The following is an 8,460-nucleotide window of genomic DNA, read 5'->3' as shown; positions in this document are numbered from 1 at the left end:
GGTTGCACTGGTCCCCTCTCCGCGCCCCGCGCCTGTGCTGTCCAGGAGACAGTGGTGGGGGCCACTGGTTGAGCCCCACAACCCTGGGGGCAGGTCCCACGGCCCGTTCCCCTCCCTCCATCCTTCTCCAGGGCTGCCGGTGCCCTGTGGCTTCTGGCCCAGGGCACATGGGGGCTTTTGCTCTTGAGACACTGGCTGAAGTGAGTCATTGTGAAGGGAGAAATCCCTGTCTCAGCCCCCCAGCCCATGCCCCTCCCTGCACGGGGGGCACTAGGCACCTGGCAAGAGCCCCTCCCTGGTCAGTCCCACTCACTCCCTGGGGGTCGGAGTGGGGCCCCAGGGCCCTCTCCCCTCCTGCCGGCCCAGTGCCCTGGCATGGGGTCTCCAGAATGGACCTGGCCCCCTCCTATTATTTGCTGGAAAGTCCAGCGGAGGAGAGGTGGCAGGTCCGCCCGCCGGGCTCCTGGTCCTTCTGGACTGGGCCGCCCACCCACCTGCCCGCCCCCACTTGCCGTCCCCTCCCCCAGCGTGGCCGCTCTCTGCTCCCTGTCCTGTCCCCTTCTTTTGTATTTGGAAACAACGTGTTGTAATAAATCCTGAGATGGGTGTTTTCTCCATGCGTCTGGCTGCCTCTTTCTTCAGACTGGTGGGAGGTGGTGTGGAGGGGCTTCCTGGGGCCAGGAGGTGGGGGTATGGGGCCTGGAAAGCCAGACTGCCCCCCACTCATGGCTCTGAACCCAGAACCCTAAACCTAGGGGGCAAGGGCAAGGGTGGGTGGGGGGGGCAAGGGCAAGGGTGGGTGGGAGGGGCAGATGTAGGGTGTAGAACAGCCTTTTTTTTTTTTTTGCTGTTTCAAGCTACTGAGAATTTAAATAACGTTCAGTTCAGTTCAGTTCAGTCGCTCAGTCGTGTCCGACTCTCTGCGACCCCATGAATCACAGCACTCCAGGCCTCCCTGTCCGTCACCAACTCCCAGAATTCACTCAAACTCATGTCCATCGAGTCGGTGATGCCATCCAGCCATCTCATTCTCTGTCGTCCCCGTCTCCTCCCACCCCCAATCCCTCCCAGCATCAGACTCTTTTCCAGTGAGTCAACTCGTCACATGAGGTGGCCAAAGTATTGGAGTTTCAGCTTTAGCATCAGTCCTTCCAATGAACACCCAGGATTGATCTCCTTTAGAATGGACTGGGTGGATCTCCTTGCAGTCCAAGGGACTCTCAAGAGTCTTCTCCAGCACCACAGTTTAAAAGCATCAATTCTTTGACGATCAGCTTTCTTCACAGTCCAACTCTCACATCCATACATGACCAGTGGAAAAACCATAGCCTTGACTAGACGGACTTTGGTTGGCAAAGTAATGTCTCTGCTTTTTAATATGCTATCTAGGTTGGTCATAACTTTCCTTCCAAGAAGTAAGCGTCTTTTAATTTCATGGCTGCAATCAGCATCTGCAGTGATTTTGGAGCCCCAAAAAATAAAGTCTGACACTGTTTCCACTGTTTCCCCATCTATTTCCCAAGAAGTGATGGGACCAGATGCCATGATCTTTGTTTTCTGAATGTTGAGCTTCAAGCCAAATTTTTCACTCTCCTCTTTCACTTTCATCAAGAGGCCTTTGAGTTCCTCTTCACTTTCTGCCATAAGGGTGGTGTCATCTGCATATCTGAGGTTATTGATATTTCTCCCAACAATCTTGATTCCAGCTTGTGCTTCTTCCAGCCCAGCGTTCCTCATGATGTACTCTGCATATAAATTAAATAAGCAGGGTGACAATATACAACCTTGATGTACTCCTTTTCCTATTTGGAACCAGTCTGTTGTTCCATGTCCAGTTCTGACTGTTGCTTCCTGACCTGCATACAGGTTTCTCAAGAGGCAGGTCAGGTGGCCTGGTATTCCCATCTCTTTCAGAATGTTCCACAGTTTATTGTGATCCACACAGTCAAAGGCTTTGGCATAGTCAATGAAGCAGAAATAGATGTTTTTCTGGAACTCTCTTGCTTTCTCCATGATCCAGCAGATGTTGGCTATTTGATCTCTGGTGCCTCTGCCTTTTCTAAAACCTGCTTGAACATCTGGAAGTTCACGGTTCACATATTGCTGAAGCCTGGCTTGGAGAATTTTGAGCATGACTTTACTAGCGTGTGAGATGAGTGCAATTGTGCAGTAGTTTGAGCATTCTTTGGCATTCCCTTTCTTTGGGATTGGAATGAAGACTGACCTTTTCCAGTCCTGTGGCCACTGCTGAGTTTTCCAAATTTGCTGGCATATTGAGTGCAGCACTTTCACAGCATCATCTTTCAGGATTTGAAATAGCTCAATTGGAATTCCATCACCTCCACTAGCTTTGTTCGTAGTGATGCTTTCTAAGGCCCACTTGACTTCACATTCCAAGATGTCTGGTTCCAGGTGAGTGATCACGTCATCATGATTATCTTCGTCGTGAAAACAAGAGATCTTTTCAAAAAAATTAGAGATATCAAGGGAACATTTCATGCAAAGATGGGCTCGATAAAGGACAGAAATGGTATGTATGGACCTAACAGAAGCACAAGTGGGCCTTAAATAATGTAGAACTGTATAAAAGGGAATCTCAGTTTCAGCCTTCAGTTCCCCCCACCACCCTCTCCAGAAATAACTGCTGGGAGCAGTTCCACACCTCCCTGCAGACCTCCATGTATGTGCGCGTGTGAGTACACGCATGTACCTACCACACAACAGCTCTTCCTTCTCACCAGAAATGGAGGTCCAGCTCTACAGAGCATCTGCAACTAGCTTTTAGGGCATTGTTTAAATTCCTTATGGAATGTGCAAGGCCCAAAGGCACAGAGGATCCCTGGTGGGAAGCAACCTGTGCGTCGCCAGCCACGGGGCTCCTCTCCCTGGAGCCAGCGCCCCCTGCAGGCCTCCTTCCCTCCCTGCCGGAGTGGCCGAGCTGCAGTGTCAGTGCGCCCCTCCCCTCCTCGGCCGCCGAGCGTCCTCCGCCCACGCTGCAGCGCTGAGCATCCCCGCGGTGTCCCCTGGGACACATTCTGGACCTGACTCCCCGGGCTCCCTCCAAAGTTTGCCCAGCCGTTACCATAACAACGGCTCCGACGGACTGAGTGCTTGTGATGTGCCAGGCACCACTCCCTGAATTTCCTGGGAACTTCATCTCGGGGGTCTCCGGGCAGTGTCCCCAGCAGATCTGTGCCCTCTGCCCTGCCGTCCTCTGGCTAATGTGGCGCAAGATCTCCACTGGGGGGTCTGACCTCCTTGGCGGTTTGACCTGCCTATCCTGGGCACCCTCCCCCGCTTTCTGAGCAGGCAGGTAGCCTAAACCAGCGACACTCAGCCAGACCTGTGTCTGTGCAAGTGTGTGTGACCACTTGCACACGTGCATGTGTGTGAGCACACATACTTGTGTGGTGTATGTGTGTTTCAGGAAGCAGGAGAAAGCTAGGCGGGCCCCTCATCCGGGTCTTCAGGAGGAGGTAGGGTCCTTGAATCCTTAAGAGTCCTCAAAGAGGCCAAAAGCTAGAAGCATTGGCTGTCCTCTGGCAAAGCTATTTTTAGCTCAAGAACATCTATTTATAGCTCTGGCAGCCCCTTGGAGTCAATAAAGAGGAGGACTGGGAAAAGCTGATGGTTGTTTGCAGCAGCGCAGTGGCGTGTCCCCACCCCAGCTCTGTAGGAGTACGGGAGACCAGCAGGGGCCCGGGGCCAGGGCCAGACTCCAAACCCCCTGGCTCCCAGCGGTCAGCTGGCCCCAGCACTGACTGTGGCAGGCAGGGCGGCTGGATCTGGACCTCGGGGGCTGGCCTCCGCCCGCTCCCGGCCACCCCGGGTCACCTAGGTTCTAGGCCCTCTGCTTATGCTTCCACATCTCCCCCTGCCACCTCTCACCCCCAGACCAGGAGCTCTAGGCACTTGACAGGTTTGGGATGGGGACAGATTGGTGCATCGGGGTTGTCTGCGGTTGGCCTCAGACTGCTGACCGCGATGCTGTGGGCTGGGATGCCCGTGGCCCTCACCTGGGCCGGTGCCACTTGTGGACACCCCCACAAACATTTGCCCTCCGCACATCTCAGCAACCACCATCAGGGAACTCTGAAAAAACAAGGTTTACTACAGGCCCCGAAGTATGCAGTGTGCCTGGGTTAGTCGCTCAGTCGTGTCCGACTTCTTGCGACCCCGTGGACGGTAGCCTGCCAGTCTCCTCTGTCCGTGGGGCTCTCGAGGCAAGAGCACCGGAGCGGGTTGCCACTTGCGCCTGGGGTCATACGAGGGGGTCACGAGGAGAGAGGAAGAGCGCGAGCCTGGGGCTCTGCCCTTATTGGGGTCAAGCGTGGGGTGCCTAGGGTTTTGCAGTTTCACTCTTTATTGGTGAATTAAGATATGAGCGGGAATTAAGGGAAGGGGACAGTTATCTCGGTCACCCAGGGCTTTCCACATGGGGACCCTCATGGGCAGGATGGCCTGGCTCCAGCTGCGCAGCTGGTGTGTGTACGTGCTCAGTCATGTCTGACTCTGCAACCCCACGGACTGTAGCCCACCACAGGCTCCTCTGTCCATGGCTTCCACCAGGCAAGAATGCTGGAGTGAGTTGCCACGCCCTTCTCCAGGGGATCTTCCTGACCCAGGGATCGAACCCGCGTCTCTTAAGTCTGTCTGCATTGGCAGGTGAGTTCTTTCCCACTAGCACCACCTGTGTGTTTCCATCCATCCTCCGGCTGGACAATAGGCATCCTGTCCTTGGTTAAAGAAGGTGCTCAGTGAGGGTTCAATGACAACCACAAACTACCCATTTTGGAGTTGGACACCACTGTAGACAGCCAGTCAGCCCTCTCCAAGGTCCCAGGAGGGGACCCAACTTCCCCAACAGCCCAGAGGGTCAGGGTCAGCCTCAATGGCCCCTTGGGCCCCCTGTAGCTTAGACCCTGCTCCTGTGAGTGGGTCAGTCCAGGTGTTTCTGGGGCTCAGAGTGTGGCAAGAGCCAGGAGGGCCAGCTCTCAGGAAGCCTGCAGTGGTGGTTTGGCTTCTGAAGGCCAGGCTGCACGTGGAGAGGCTGGGAGACTCACAGGGAGAGGGCACTGTGCCCACTGGGGCCATGCGGGAGCCCAGCGCCTCCAGTCAGGGAGCGGGAGGGAGACACAGCCCTCTGTGGCTCTGGAAGACAGCTTGGGGCTTCATCTCTTCTGCAGAAGAGTGCTCCATCCTGAGAAGGGGAGAAGCCACAGAACCTCTGAGGGCCTGAAGCATGGGCAAGGGGAGTTGGTGTGCCACTCTTCCAGAAAGAGGGGGCTGGGTGCTGGGCACACGAGTTGGGGGGGGAGCTGACTGCCAGTAGGGCTTCTCATAGGTGCTAGGCAGCGGGGGCTTATCAGGCCAAGACCCCATCTTTTACCCTTTTTGGCAGGGGTGGGGTTTCTAGACTAGTAAGGCAGTTTTGGGCCTGCTCCCGGCCCTGGGGCTGGGGAGTCTCCAGACACAGGGTCCTTCTGAAGGAGGGGCCAGACCCTGAGGATGTGGCGTGGCTTTAGGAAAGGAGAAGCAAGATGAGCGGGGTGGCGCCCTCGGGAATCTAGGACAGGACCAAAGCTAGTCTTGGGCAGAGGGAGGGAAGAGGCTGCAACAGGCGCTGTTCCCAGAGCCAGGAGGGGAGGCTGGGACGAAGGAGGAGGACAAACAAACTCCTGCCCCACCCCCACCCCAAACGCACAAAGACTGCGGGGCAGGGTGACGCCAGGGCCAGGCTTGGCCAGCTCTAGGCAGGTCCCTGGGGAGCTCCCTGCAGCCTTTCAAAACCGAGCCTACCTTCTAACGCCCTGGGCCAGGGGAACGGCAGGGGAGGGCTGGGGAGAACAGGGGTAGACCTGGTTCTCTCCATCTCCGAGCAAACACCACTCGGGAGACCAGGGCAGCCAAAGGCAATTCGGGAACAGGGAGAGCTGCCCCTTGCCCCATCTCCCCCTTGAATTAAGTGGAACACCCCACCTCCTGGCAGCACATACGCTCCTAGGGCTCCCCCCACACGGACACCTGGAGACTCTGCCCAGATCCATCAGAGCAGATCCACCCAGGAGAGGAGTGTTGGCACCATGGGCATCGGGCCAGCAGAAGCCAGCCTCAGCCTGACACAATTGGTGGACGTAGCTATCAAAAGCTGAGGAGAGTATGAAATAGAAGTGGGGGAAGGGAAGGGGGGCTGGGAGGGGGCCAGAGTCCCAGAGGAAGGCAGGTAGGAGAGAGGGCCTGGGTGCTGACACCAGGGTAGGAAAAAAAGCCCCCTTCTGGAGCACCCCACTCCACGCCACCTGTCCAGTGGGAGTTCACATCTGGAAACATTTGGGGAAGTCGTGAAGTCCAGCCAGCCTGGTGCCCAGAGTCAGGGGACGGTGTGCAGGACCGGACGGCAACCAGGGCCGTCTACACCTCCCGCCTGGCTCTGGGCCAGTGGCTCCCAGGGGGCCTGAGGGCAGAGCAGCCCCTCGCCCTGATGCCTCCAGTCTCTGCCTCTTCCCCAGTCAAGCCCCTGGCCCTGGAGCCCCCACCCCTCACCAGGCCCGCCCAATCCACAGGAGCCGGATCAAGGGAAACTAGGCCTTGCGGGAAGGAGGCTCCGTCACCCCACCTTTACCTGCTTCCTCTACCAGAGCCTCTACCAGGATACTGGGCTGATGGAGGTCCCATGTATCTCCGGCTGTGGACATCAAGGCCAAAATTGGGCAACCAGAGGCCTGCAGGACTGAGACTCCAGGTGGGCCCAGAGGGAGGAGAAGACAGATCCTCAGAGCTCCTTCCCTGAATCCCCACACCCCACTCCCCGGCTGATCTCACCCCTGGTTCCCACGGGCACATCACTGTTTCTGAGGCTCCTGCACCCAGGAGCCAGCCTCTGCCCCTGGCCCCTGCTGGTGGTAGGCTGCGAGGAGCTGGGCGCCGGGTGTTACAGCAGATCTAGAACAAGGGGGTGGCGGGGAGCAGCTGATGAGGCCCTTCCCCTTGTGTCCGCCCTAAGAGGAAATGCCGGGAGGGACTGGATTCGGGGCGTAGGACGGGGTGAGGGTACAGCCGGGGCCTCAGCTCTCCCCGCCGGTGGCTGGTGCCCTGGCCCTCCCCGGGGCCCAGCAGGGGAAGGGTGTGGCTGCGCCGCCAGTGTGGGGAGTGGGCGCGGCCACCCCCACGGGCAAGGGTAGGGCTGGCCAGCTGGGCGGTGACGTCAGCCCAGTGTAGGGGTTCCCAGAGAGTCGGCCTCCGGACGCGTCGCCGTCACACTCCAGTCCCTGGGGTCCCCCTTCTGGGAGCGCAGACCCCGCCCTAGCGCCCCGCACAGCCAGGGCCCGGAGGCTGGGCGCGGTGGGTGCGCCGCCCGCGGGCGCTGAGCTCGCGCGGGGAAGGACCCGGCCAGCCGCGGCGCCCGTGGTCCTCCAAGCGCCGCTGCCCCTTTGTTCCCCCGCCTCCGCGCGCCCTCGCGGGCCCCGGGCCGGGAGCGTAGCGGGGCGCGATGAGCACCTGCTCCACGCCAAGCCCGAGGCACCGCGCCCCCGCGCCAGGCCCCAGGTGCCCAAACACCTGCCGGGCGAGGACGAGACGCGGGCGCCCCTGCTTGTGCTCCTGGCCGGCCTTCAGCTCCCACCCCGCGCTTCCCGATCCAGGCGAGCAGCCGGGCAGCGCCACCTGCTGCCCGCGCCTAGGACGGGGCGGCGGGTCCGCGCGGGCCGGCCCCCGAGGGCCCTGCAGGCTGGGAGGAAGTGTGGCAGGGGAGTCCGGGTCTTCAGCGGTCTCCAGCCTCCCGGCACCCTCCCCCATCCTCCTCCAGACCCTCCCCTTGGCCCACCTGCAGCCCAGACTGCCCACAGCATCCCCCTGCTGCGGGCCTCTGGGCCACTGCCGCACCCCAGGGCTCAGGGTCACATCTGCTGTCAACGGCCACAGCTGTGTCTCCAGCCAGATTTCATCCTCGGCCTTCAGACCCAGAAAGGACAAGCGGCCGGGTGCCACCTACAGTCTAGCTGGCATCTCAGCTCCCTTCCTTTCCCCTTGCCCACCCCCTCACCCCTCCCTCCCTCCCCTCACTCCACTGCCCTCCAGTAAGCAGCATTGACTGTGGCTCCCACCCCCTGCACCTCTCATCTGGATGGGGTCACCACATCCAGGCCTCCTCCGTGGGCCCCCCCACCTTCCCACCTCCACTGAGCTGCCTGTAAGCACCCTCCTCTGCCAGCCACTGCTTCTCTCTTCCTGGAAGGTGCCCCTGCTCTGGTGCCAATGTGCTCCGTGTTCGTCCAGGGCTCCCCCAACCTCAGGTGCAGTCATGGGCTGAGTCAGTTCAGTGGTGTCTGGCTCTGTGTGACCCATGGACTGTATGCCGGCCAGCCTCCTCCATCCAAGGAATTCTCCAGGCCTCACTCAAATCCCTCCACTGCTGAGCAACCATTCACACTTGTCCTCCTTCATCGGGAGTCTGCCTCTGCC

This window comes from Moschus berezovskii, chromosome 25, assembly GCF_049115385.1.
Source record: "Moschus berezovskii isolate FMDL1 chromosome 25, NW_MosBer_1.0, whole genome shotgun sequence".
In the NCBI taxonomy this organism is placed as follows: Eukaryota; Metazoa; Chordata; class Mammalia; order Artiodactyla; family Moschidae; genus Moschus; species Moschus berezovskii.
The sequence above is the reverse complement of the archived record's forward strand: the minus strand, read 5'-3'. Positions refer to the sequence as shown.